At 38.9% G+C, this 13,637-nt stretch overlaps 1 pseudogene; it reads left to right on the top strand.

The window, feature by feature from the left end:
• The first annotated feature begins 4,459 nt into the window (after positions 1-4,459).
• LOC124100635 (dnaJ homolog subfamily C member 24-like) lies at positions 4,460-4,963 on the top strand (annotated as a pseudogene).
• The last annotated feature ends 8,674 nt before the right edge of the window (positions 4,964-13,637 follow it).

A 13,637-nucleotide genomic window follows, 5' to 3' on the forward strand; every position in this document is an offset into this window, starting at 1 on the left:
AGCTCTACCATTGCACTATGACCCCAGCCCTAACACCCAACTTTTGACCTCATTTCTGGCTCTAAATAGACTATCCTATCCTCAGACTGGAAGGGAATTATCAATATAAAAGTGTGGCACAGCTTCTGCAATTGTGGCTTACAGTCTTGGCTTACAATTCTTTTTTGGGGGAGATACCAGGGATTGAACTCAGGGGCACTTGACCACTGAGCCACATCTCCAGCCCTATTGTATTTTATTTAGAGATAGGGTCTTACTGAGTTGCTCAGCACCCAACCGTTGCTAAGACTGGCTTTGAACTTTTGTAATCCTCCTGCCCCAGCATCCTGAGCTGCTGGGATTACAGGCGTGAGCCACCGTGCCCAGCTGTGACTTAACAGTCTTGAACATACATATTAAGGAGAACCTGCAATAATTGCCTGTCCAGAGCCTCAATTGCAAAAAAGCAGATCCTGAACGCTGCCCCAAGAGTGATGTTGATCCCTCTGGTCTCCCCCTCCCTTGCCCCATGTTTCTTCCCTTCCTACCCCCATAAGTATAGAGGAGAGATCTCAAGACTAGCAAGCACTGTTCTAACTGGAGCAGCTTTCCTAATGCAGACTTGGGCAGGGCTGAAGTCCACAAGGCACTTCAGATTTCCAGCAAGTTAGCCTAATTTCAGCAACTTGAAATGTTGAAATTTGCCTGTCAGCACTGAGACTTCCTGAAACCAAAACCTCTTGCACCAGGGATTTCTTAATATCAGGGCTTTAAGGTAAGTCTAGCTGTTTTATCTCAGCAGTCTTTTTTTTTTTTTTTAAAGGACATCTGAGGGCATTGTTGGTTTGTGCCTTACACCCATGAAAATCTATCCCCCACCCCTAGAAATAGGGCCAAAGAGGCAGTACTAAACCCTAACCCTTTTTCCTTCAGGGCAGAGGACTTATTTCTGTCCTCAAGCTCTCCAACTGATCTGATTTGGAACCTAAGATTCCACTGAGATTGTCTGGATTCTTAGTCCAGAAATACTTTTTGATTTGTCTTCTCACAGATTTATCACCTGTTTTCTGGTTTTATTTTAGAACATAGGGAAAAGACCAAAAGAATTTGGATGGATGGTGCTTGAGATTTTAGCCTCTACTGATAATTCACAAGAAGAAAAAAAAATGTAAAAGGCAAACAATGTTAAGGATGTATCTGTTACATTCTTAAATGTTTTTGTTTTGTAATCCTCACAGAGACCCTCTCAAGTAGGATACTGGTGGAAACTCTTTGCTTTTACTTTTTTTCTTGAGGCACTTTGTTTATTAAGCGCATGTAAAAACAGTTTCTACCAAGAAAGCATTCTGATTTTTAGCCAGTTTAGGCACTATGGCTATGTAACACACTAAGCCTTGCACTTAAATGAGAGGTTGTCCTTCACAGCTGGCATTGTGGAAGAAATGCTTCCATTTCTCCAGGAGCTACTGAAATGCCTCTTTGAGGGTGGTTCTTGGTCAGTTCACAGTCTTATAGCTCAGCCTCATTGCTGAGGCAGGAGGCTAGGGATAACAAGATGTTGGAATATATCAAGATGTCAGCGGGGATCACAGAAACAGGTACCTGCTTAAATCACCATTACCATAAGAACTGCCCTGGCTCCATAGGACCACCCACATCACCATAGAAACAGCCATAGCAACAAGTTCTGTAGAGGGCTTATCACCATAACAAATCCTGCCTAAAGTTCTGTATTCCAATTAGGTGAAAATAAAATAGCCAACCAGAAAAAATGGGGCAGGGTTTCTAGTCAGGTCTGTGGGAAGAGGATATAGGACAACTCACTCAGACACTGGGGCCTTAGCTACTCTCTCTCAATCGGCCTGCTGCACTTTACAGAGTGTAATTTCACTTTCAATAAATCTATACTGTCTGCTACCTCCATGTGTCTCGTGAATTCTTTGTTTGTGATGCCTAACCCTGACATCATATACAACCCTCCTCTGGTAACGATTGGCAAGCCAGCCAGGAGGTAAGATGTCATGCCCATTTATTCCTGTTGCTCATTTTATTTTCACCTAATTAGAATATAGGACTTGTCACAGGAGTCACTCTGGTGATGAATCCTTCACAGGACTTGTAGCAGGCAATCTCATGATAACATGGGTGATGCAAGCAAGTACATGGTTCTGTGGCCTGGCCAACATCAGGGTGTCCTAACACCACCTCCCTGACCCAGCTTTCTCTAGACTTTCTATCAGACTCTGAGAGTACCACTTTCAGATGGAGGAGCAATTGACCCTCTCCCTGGGGCATCCTCAGGGAAGATCAGAATGCACCTCCTGGGAACTCTTCAGCCTGTAAGGGTGGAGATACTGTGACTTTACTGGAACCTCTGGTATCAGCCTCTCTTGCTATGTGCCTACACTGGCTCCTCAGGATTCTTTGTGTGCATTTGTGCATGGATTTCCTTTTAATGTGTTTATGCCTCCTACAATTTTCTGCCTTATGCACTAGAACATGGGCCTAACCAGGAGAGCAATTACTGTCCCTTTTATTAATTAAATTTGACCAAAAAAAAAAAAAAGTGGGAGCATGATTTGGATTGCTGGAATATGGCCACCCAGTCCCTGGCTGATAAAGTAGGCTGAGTGCTCCTTAGCCTCTTGAGTAGGAAGGCTGAATTTCACTGGACTCAAAAATACAAGGGGGCTGGGGTTATGGATCATTGGTAGAACATTTGTCTCACATGTGTGGGGCATTGGGTTCTATCCTCAGCACCACATAAATAAATAAAATAAAGGTATGGTGCCCATCTACAACTAAAAAGAAGGCTTTAAAAAAATAGTTACAAGGATGCCCAAAGTCAGGCACTACATCCAGGAGTCTTACAAATTATTGTTGGTCACCTCCCTTGGGGAAAAATTCTACCTCACCCCAAGGTTAAGAAAGCACCCCAGAGGGCTGGGGTTGTGGCTCAGTGGTAGAGTGCTTGCCTAACACTTGTGAAGCACTGGGTTTAATCCTCAACACCACATAAAAATAAATAAAGGTATTGAGTCCATATGCAGCTAAAAGAAAAAAAAAAAAAAAAACACCCTAGAGAAAACAAACTGGGACTTACCCTCCTGGGCCTCTGTGCTGGTTTCTCATCCTTCACCCCAGCCCTAGGCTTCATGTGACTCCTTGTTTTTTGCAATCAATTCTTTGCTACTACGGCAATCTACAAAGGCATCTATCATCTCAGTGAGCAACTTAGGAGCCAAAAGGGACTCAAAGGATTAGAGAAAGAATATGCTCTAGGGAACATTCAACAATTTACTACTGTGCACTCTTAAGGGCTAAATATGTCTGGCCACCTAAGCCAGGATCCCCAGGGGATGCCGCAGGGATACCTAAATCAGAGATATCTCATTCCTCTGAGGGATGCTTTGGATGGAATCTAGTCCCAAGATCCTTAGGGTTTCCTCTTTCACAGATAACCATGGAAGGAAATACCTGTATAGCACATGAGTCCCCTTGTGGCAGTATTCTCAGCCTCTGGGACTCCTTCTACTTTGATAACCTGAAGAAATAAAAAGATGCCTCACCTTCTATTATAATACTATCTGGACCCAATATGAATTAGGAGACTCATAACAGTGGCCCATTAACAGTAGTCAAAACCATAATACTGGCTGGCTGCCTATGGACTGAGACTTATGAAACCATAAGCACCAAATAAAGTTTTCCTCCTCCCAAATTGTTCTTGTGAGATCTTTTGGTCACAGCAGGAAAAACAAAACAAAACAAACAAACACCCCACTGACTAAATCAGCTTTCAAAATACCTGAAGTAGTCACTTGTAAAGTGAAAAGGTTCATTTGGCTCAACAGTTTTGGAGGTTTCAGTCCACGATCACTTGGCTCTGTTGTTTGGCAGCATATGGTGGTAAAGCAAAATTGTTCTGCTCGTGTCTGGAAAGCAAAAGAAGGAAGGGGCTGGGGTCCCACTATTCCTTTAAAAAATATGCCCCAAGTGACCTGACCTATATATCTCTCATTAGGTCTCACCTCATAAAGATTTCATTGCTTGCCAAAAGTAACACACTGGGCACAAAGCCTTTGTCATGAAATAATCATTCTAACTATTTACTCATGGAAGGACTTCTGTGTTGTTTTCAGTTTGGGCTATAAATGTATAAATAAATTTATGCTCATGTACAGGTATAAAAAGTATTTATTTCTCTGGAATAAATGACAAGGAGTGCAATTCCAGGGACCCTTAAGATACAAATGAAAGGCGAAGGTAAAATGACATAGACACTCTGGAAAAGTGGCTTTGTTTGTTTCACAGTGCTGAGGATCAAACCCAGGGCCTCACATAAGTAAGCACTTTACCACTGAGCTAAATTCCTAGCCTGGGTCCTAGTCCTAGCCGGTATTCGAGAGCCGGCAGCGAGCGGGCCTCCTTGGCTGTGTGAAGTTGGCGAATCTGAGAAGACCCACTTCTTGTTTAATGGATGATGGCATTTGAGCAGTTACCAAAAAAAGGATTGGTACAGCATTCTGGGAGCAGACCCGTCTGCAGATGTGTCAGACCTAAAACAAAAGTATCAAAAGCTCATACTGATGTATCATCCAGATAAACAAAGTACAGATGTGCCAGCAGGAACAGTGGAGGAATGTATACAGAAGTTCATCGAAGTTGATCAAGCATGGAAAATTCTAGGGAATGAAGAGACAAAAAAAGAGTATGACCTGCAGCGGCATGATGATCATTCTTTTTTTCTGAGTTGCCGATGTGGTGGAAAATACAGTGTTTCCAAAGATGAAGCAGAAGAAGTTAACCTGATTTCTTGTGATACATGTTCACTAATTATAGAACTACTTCATTATAGCTAAAATTGTTGACTACTATTGGAATACTTCAACTGTATATTCAGACATGATGATGAGAGGCCATTCGAGCATTAAGGAAATGGATTTTTTTTCTTACCTATTATTTGCAAAGAAACGAGAAGATTATCAAGCAGAGATCACCTACATTTTAAAAGATTAATGTAGTTATTTATATGTACTTATAAACTATATTTACGTTGCCATTAAAAGGACTTGAGTTATATTTTATGGATTCCCATCTTAAAACCTTTGTTTTCTCCTTGATAAAACATAAGAATTATTTTTCTTAACATAAATATGTCTCTTATTGGGAAATATTATCATCATATTCCTTTATATTTATAAAGTGTCTAACTGATAATGTTCCCAACAGGTTACAGTTATAGGCCTATTTTATACCTACCTCAAATTCTAGTGTCATTATAATTAAATTAGAATCTCTGTGAACAATATGTTATCCCAGTTCTCCCATAATGAAGGCTGAATACGAAGAATAAAAAATGTGAAGTGACAACTAGAAAAATAGATTTGGAATTAAGACTTGGCTCCAGTCCTGGCCTTCTAGTTCTAAAATTTATGAACCTCACCGTCTTCAACTTTAAGTATAATTTAGAATATGGAAGCTTTAAAAAATAGTCTGAAATTGGTACATCCCTTTCCTTTTTATTTCAAGGTGTTGAGGTTTGGTGTTAATTGCCATATTTGTGAATAAGAACCATTTTATTGCTGGTATGATGGACTTTATAAAGTATTATTGCCTACAATAGCCTGTAAATGTCATATTCTTAAAGATGTATTTTTCTATACATTTAATATTCTTGTACAGTCTAAATCAGAACTCATTTAAAGAACTTGATAGAATCTCTTATGGGATCACCGAAACTTTTTTACTTAACTTCAAATGAGTGAGTCAAGCATATAACTTAGAAGCTTTTTACTTAGAATGAACTCCTGATGTTGCAGATTGAACTTATAAATAAGAATAGTTACTATTCTGACTTACTTACTATAGCTGAAGTATAAGGCACTTTCAAGAAGAGTAGGTTATTTTCACTTTACAAGACTTTCACTTTATAAGACAAAAAATTTGCAAGTGAGGTATAGTCATTCAGGTCCCCCTGCAAATATTTTATATATAACATAAAATCTAGATGAAACACTGATCTTGGGTTATACTTATTTTTACAGAAATATTTTGAACAAGAGTTTGCAGAATGGATTGCTTTTCTTTACATTTAACAAATAACTAAAACTGAACAGCAGATAGTTTATTGGTTAAGTACATGGTTTCAACTGCAGTAATAAATTCACTTGAACAGGAAACAATAATCAAGTCAAAAGAATAAATGCTTGCTAATTATCAGAAAATCTGTGGCCATTTGGGCTGTCTCGTAGAAATCCAAAATCACTCAGAGGCCAGATCTGTAAAACCAAAATGTGATTGAAGAAAATTAATAAAAGTGATGTTATATATAAAAAAATTAAAAAAAAAATAAATTTCTAGCCTGGAAAATAGTTCTTACAAAAACTAAAAATGCAACTACCATATGCCCCTAGAATTGTACTTTTGGTCATTTATCCCAGAGAAATAAATACTGTGTTATATCACTACATTAATGTTAATGGTAAATTTATTTCTAATAACCTCAGTTGAAAACAACACTGATGTCTTTCCATGAATAAAAGGTTAGAATGATGTATCTATATCATGGAGTACTACTCAACAATAAAAAGAACAAACTATTGATATATGCTACAAACTGGATGAATCTCCAGGGAATTATAAGAATTAAAAAAAAAAGTAAATAAAACCAATCTCAAAGGTTTCATACTATATAATTCTATTTGTAACACCACTGAAATGACAAAAGTATAAAATACAGAACAGGTTAGTGATTTCCAGGAGTCGTGAGGGAAGAGGGGTAGGAGAGAAGTGGGTTTAGTTGTTAACAGGAGGTAAGGGAACTGTTTTGCATCTTGACTGTATCAATGCCAATATCATAGTTGTGATAATGTAGTATAGTTTTGAAAAATGTTTACCACTGGGTGAAACTGGGAAAATTATCCAGGTGATTTTTATTTCTTTCAACTGCATGTGAATCTACAATTATCTCAAAATAAAAATAACAATTGAAAAAAAAATTTCATCTTTCTCATTTGGGGGTCTAGAAGCAAACAACTGATCAAATCTGCAAATTCTGCATTTCTGAATGCAAGCTATTTCCTTTTATGTCCGCTTGCTTGCAAAATGGCCAATACTTTCCTGAATTTATCTCTTTAGTAATGTCTTGGCAAACACAGCCACCACTCCTAACTACCAACCCCCCTACTTTTCTTCTTAACCTAGTGCCACATGATTTTCCCTCCTAAGTTACCACAACACGTGGTTTTGCCAAGTGAAATGATAAACTTTAAAAATAATTACCTTTCTCCCATTGCCTCACCACCCCATGGTACATACTGTAGGTTTGTGTTGTAGCAGTTTCACACTTGCAGAGAAATTCCACATTAGGACAATCAATCCTAGCTGATGAAACACACAACTTTTAGAAACCTCAGTTTAACATAAAAAAGGTTTGTTTCTCCTTCTCCTTCTTTTCTTCTTTTTCATCCTCCTCCTCACCCCCATACTGGTGATGGGCCAAGGGGCTATCTACCACTGAGCTACATCCCCAATCCCTTTTATTTTTTGAGACAGAGTTTCTCTAAGTTGCCCACCCTGGCCTTGAATTTCCAATTCTTATTCTTCAGCCTCCTGAGTCACTGGGATTACAGGCATGTGTCACCAGACCTGGCTTCTTCTTTTGAAATGGGGTTTTGCTATATTTCCCAGGATGACCTAAAACTCTGGGCTCAACTGATCTTCCTGTCTCAGTCTCCAAGGTTGCTGGGATTGGAGATGTGCACTTCCTCTTCCAGCTACTTTCTTTCTTTCTCTTTGTTTTTGAACCCAGGGGCACTTAACTACTGAGCCACATTCCCAGCACCTCTCCCCCCCTTTTAATTCATTCTAATTAGTTATACATGACAGCAGAATGCATTTTGGTTTATTGTACACAAATGGAGCACAGATTTTCATTTCTCTGGTAGTACATGATATAGAGTTGCACCATATGTGCAGTCATATATGTACCTAGGGTAATGATGTCCGTCTCATTCCATCATCTTTCCTACCTCCATGTCTCCCCCTTTACCCTCCCCTTTGTCCAGTCAAATTTCCTCCCTTCTTCCCATGTCCCTCCCCACATTATGGATAAGTATCCACTTATCAGGAAGAACATTCATTTGGCCTTTGGTTTTTTGAGATTGGCTTACTTTGCTTAGCATGATATTCTCCAACTCCATCCATTTACCTGAAAATGCCATAATTTTATTCTCTTTTAAAGCTGAGTAACATTCCATTGAATATATATATATATATATATATATATATATATATATATATATCACAGTTTATTTATCCATTCACCTATTGAAGAGCATCTAGGTTGGTTCCACAGTTTAGCTATTGTGAATTGAACTGCTATAAACGTTGGTGTAGCTGCGTCAGTATAGTATGCTGATTTTTTTTTTTTTGTACCAGGGATTGAACTCAGGGGGGGCACTTGATCACTGAGCCACATCCCCAGTTCCATTTTGTATTTTATTTAGGATGGTCTCACTGAGTTGCTTAAGATCTCTCTAAATTGCTAAAAGGCTGGGTTTGAATTCCCAATCCTCCTGACCCAGCCTCCTGAGTTGCTGGGATTACAGACATGTGCCACCATGCCTGGCTTTTTTTGTTTTTATCCAGGATCTCACTAAATTACTTAGGGCCTCGCCAAGTTGCTGAGGCTGACCTCGAACTTGAGAATCTTCTGCCTTGGCCTCCTGAGCTGCTAGGATTATAGACATGAGCCACTTTGCCTAGTTCTTCTAGCAACTTTCGCTTCTTATTTACACAAAAGCCTGTATAGTTGCACAAATCAGTTCCATCTTGAAGCCTCACCATCTGGATTCCTTTCCACAGCCCCAAAATTAGTGCAATAGGGAATAGAGAAGGTCACAACTCTTACTTACTACTTCAGCCTGAAAGTTACACATCTTGCTTTTCTTCTGGAACTGCTGGTAAGAACTAGCTGTATGATCTCACAACCTAACCTGGATTGAGGCTAGGATGTTTAGTGAGCACCAATAATCTCTATTACACCTGGGTATCCTGGTTCCCTCTGTAGATACAAATACTAATGTGCTTATTTTTACTCCTTTCTTTTAAAAAATATTTATTTATTTATTTTAATTGTAATTGGACACAATACCTTTATTTATTTATTTTTATGTGGTGCTGAGGATCGAACCAAGGACCTCGCACATACTAGGCAAGAACTCTACCGCTGAGCCACAACCCCAGCTCCTCCTTTCTTTTTTTTTTTTTTAATATATATATTTTTTAGTTGCAGGTGAACACAATACCTTTATTTTGTTTTTATGTGGTGCTGAGGATCAAACCCAGTGCATCATGTGTGCCAGGCAAGTGCTCTACCCCAGAGTCACAACCCCAGCCCCTTTATTACTCCTTTCTTATATAAAAGGTAGGATATTATATGCACTGTTCTGCACCTTGCTTTTTTCACTAACCTATATCTAAAAGAACTTCCTCCTTGGGGCTGGGGATGTGGCTCAAGTGGTAGCGCATCGCCTGGCATGCGTGCGGCCCAGGTTCGATCCTCAGCACCACACACAAACAAAGATGTTGTGTCTGCCGAAAAACTAAAAATAAATAATATTTAAAAAAAAAAAAAGAACTTCCTCCTCCTCCCTCTTGCTTTTTCTTGTTTCTAGCTCTCTCTTTTCACAGTTACACAATATCACATAGTGGGGATATTCTGTTGTTTAGCCAATTCCTTCTCTCTCTCTGTCTCTTTTTTTTTTTTTTTTTGGTACCAGGGATTGAACCCAAGGGCGGTCAACCACCACTGAGCCTCATCCCCAGCCCTTTATATACATATTTTTTTATATTTATTTCTTTTTAGTTGTAGTTGGACAAAATATCTTTATTTTGTTTACTTATTTTTATGTGGTGCTGAGAATCGAACCCAGGGCCTTGCACATGCTAGGGCAAGTACTCTACCACTGAACCACAAACCCAGCCCCTATATATATTTTTAATTTTTTAGTTGTAGTTGGACACAACACCTTTATTCATTTATTTATTTATTTTGATGTGGTGCTGAGGATCGAACCTAGAGTCTCAGATATGCTAGGCAAGCGCTCTACCGCTGAGCCACAACCTCAGCCCCCTTTTTATATTTTTATTTAGAGACAGGGTCTTGCTAAACTGCTTAGGGCCTTGCTAAATTGCTAAGGCTTGCTTTGAACTTGTGATCCTCCTGCCTTAGCCTTCCCAGCCACTGGGATTACAGGCATGAACCACAACCCCTGGCTCCCCAATTCCTTCTTTATAAAATTTATGACTTCCAATTCTTTCTAATACAAAGAATGTTTAGATAGGGCAAAGGGGAGGGAGGGGAAGGGAGGGGGCATGGGATAGGAAAGACAGTGGAATGAGATGGACATCATTACTCCAAGTACATATATGAAGACACGAATGGTGTGACCCTACTTTGTATACAACCAGAGACATGAAAAATTGTGCTCTTGGAGCTGGGGTTGTGGTTCAGTGGTAGAGCGCTTGCCTAGTACGGGAGAGGTGCTAGGTTTGATCCTCAGCACCACATAAAAATAAATGAATAAAATAAGGGTATGTGTCCAACTAAAAAATAAATATTAAAAAAAAGAAAAATTGTGCTCTATATTTGTACCATGAATTGAAATGCATTCTTCTGTCATATATAACAAATTAGAATAAAAAAATTTTAAAACATAACAAAACAAATAATGTTGCAATAGATAATCTTTTTGAATAAATTCTTAGAAATGTGTATACCAGGTGAAAGGATAAATTATTAGTAATTTTACATTTTAAAATTACCAAATTATATATAATATATATAATCTCCACATAGATTATATTATCTTTTTTTCCCACCAAAGATGTATGTGCCTCTTTCCTCATCATCTTATTTGTATTTGCCAACTTGACAGAAGATAAAAATATTTCAGTATAGTTTAACTTTATCTTAGAATAAGAAAAATTAAATGTTTTAAACTTTTTTTTTCCCCCCAGTACTGGGGATTTAACCTTGTGGTGCTCTACAATAGAGTTATATCTCCAGCCCTTTCTATTTTTCATTTTGAGACAGGGTTTCCCTAAACTGGCCTTGAACTTGAGATCCTCCTGCCTTAGCCTCCCAAGTAGCTGGAATTACAGGCCCAAACAACCAGGCCTAGCCTCTCAATATTTTTAAAGGGTTGTTTTTATTTTTTTCTGCAAGCTTCCTATTAATGTCCTTTGCCTGTTAGAGAATTGTTATCAGTCCAATTTTAGCATCTGTGCTATTAAACAAATTTTGAAAAATTTTAAGTAGGCTTCTCCACAGACATGCTAATCAGAAGTGCCCACCCCCCCAAAAAAAAAAAAAAAAAAAAAAAAAAAATATATATATATATATATATATATATATATATATCCTTTCTTTTCTTGTAAGGGTAAAAGAAATTGAAGTTAAAGCGTAAAAGTTAAAGGGTAAAAGACCGGGTGTTGTAAAAGTTTCTAAGCTGCAAGGTCTGAGTTAAATTTCTGTAGCTGTTAAGACAATGCTTAGAACCGCCCAGTAAACATTTCCCCTGATTGTCTGGTTGTTTAATAACTGAAGGGGTCTGTGTGGTTGCACGCAGGCCTTGCAGGGCCTGAACCAATCAGTTTGAATGTAACCCCCTCCTTAGGAATGACCTATCACTCCAGCCTGACCTGTTCCCGCCAATGAATGAACTAATCATGTTTAGGAGTTGTTGTTCAATTTTCCCGCGCCTCATGATGATTTGTTCTGATGTATACAAAGCCCTCCGCCCTCCCCAAAAAGTATACTTAAGCAGTGCTCAGCCCCTGCTCGGGGCTCTGGGCTGCTTTCCCTTCTTGAGTGGGCACAGAGCCCCAGCATGCTGGTTCAATAAATCCCCCTTCTGCCAATTGCATGAGTGGTCACTTGGTGGTCTCTTTCTCCGACGTTTCGCGGGACCCTTACATTCTCTCTTTTAATCAGTACTTGGTATTGAACCCAGGGGCACTTTACCCCTGAACTACATTTTCCAGCCCTTTTATTTTATTGGTAGTGGGGATTAAACTCAGAGGCGCTTTACCATTAAGCTATATCCCCAACCATTTTTATTAATATTTTTTGTTTTAATTTTCCTTTCTTATTTAATATTTAATAATTTATTTATTTTTTTTGTACCAGGGATTAAACCCATGTGCATTAAACCACTGAGCCACATCTGCAACCCTTTTAATTTTTTATTTTGAGACAGGACCAAGTTAAATTGCTAAGGCTGACTTTGAACTTGTGATCCTCCTGCCTCAGCCTCCCAAACCACTCTACTGGGATTACAGGCGTGTGCCACCAGGCCTGACTTTGTTTTTATACAAGATCTCAGTAAGTAATTTAGGGATTCACCAAATTGCTGACCTTGAACTTGCAATCTTACAGCCTCAGCCTCTGGAGTTGCTGAGATTACAGGCATAAAAGGTCAAACCCTTTTATTTTCTTCTCTGAGACAGGATCTAGCTAAATTGCCTAGGCTGGTCTCCAACTGGGATCCTCCAGCCTTTGGCCTCCTGAATAGCTGGGATTATAGGTGTGAGCCACCTTACCTGTTGCTAAATATTTAGAGTGATCAATTTGTTTTGACAATGTAGGTTAATGATAGATTCCTAAATGGGTGGCTTTTAGAAATATAAATTACTACAGCCTGTAATCCCAAAAAGGTTCTGGGCATGTAGCTTGGTGTTGGAGGGCCCTTGAATTTAATCCCTAATACTACAAAAAAGATGAAAAAAAAATTAACAGCAGTTTGAGGTTATATTACTACAAAGTTAAGGAGCTACAACATGTTGTGTATTAAAATAGTGATGTAAGCATTAACTAATATAGAATTTAATGTTAATTTTGGAGTAATGATATAACTGTTTTAAGTTTAAAAAATAATAATTAGACCCTGGATTTAAGAGTTTTCTAACATGAAGCAGAGGCAGCAGTTCATTATCAGGAATAATGAATTAGAGAAACTAGGAACAGATTAAAATCAAACACTGCAAATCAGGGAAGGAGTATGGTGTGGCCTTTATTAAAAGAAAATTGACCATTCTGAGCTTGCCTATAAACCCAAGTTTTGTCAAGTTTGTTCATTTTAGGAAACCAAAACAGCCTGTATTACTTATAAGCTTTCTAATTAAATTTTAAACTATATCGAAATTAAAAACTGGCTATCTTTGCCCAGCGCAGTGGTGCACACCTGTAATCCTAGCAGCTCAGGAGTTGAGGCAGGATTATGAGTTCAAAATCAGCCTCAGTAATTTAGGGAGGCCCTAAGCAATTTAGCAGACCCTGTCTCTAAATAAAATACAAAAAAGAGCCGGGGAGGTGGCTCAGAGGTTAAGAGCTCCTAGGTTCAATCCCTGGTACCAAAAAAAAAACCCCAAAAACCCTGGCGATCTGGGAAGGGAATAATGGTTGATAACTCAGGCGGCTGAACCAAATAAACCCATCACAAATCCTAAACTGCAAAACAACAATAGAAATGGAGAATAAGGTTCAGGCCCAGCGCGGGAAGAGGAGCCGGGCGGGGTCAGGCGCAGAGGGGTGGAGCTATCCACAGAGCCGAGGAGGACCTTGCCCCCGAGCCTTTCGCTCCTCCCCGTGA

Source organism: Marmota monax, unplaced genomic scaffold (genome assembly GCF_021218885.2).
Source record: "Marmota monax isolate L192 unplaced genomic scaffold, Marmota_monax_Labrador192_F-V1.1 WCK01_AAM20220418_F8-fsc00130, whole genome shotgun sequence".
In the NCBI taxonomy this organism is placed as follows: Eukaryota; Metazoa; Chordata; class Mammalia; order Rodentia; family Sciuridae; genus Marmota; species Marmota monax.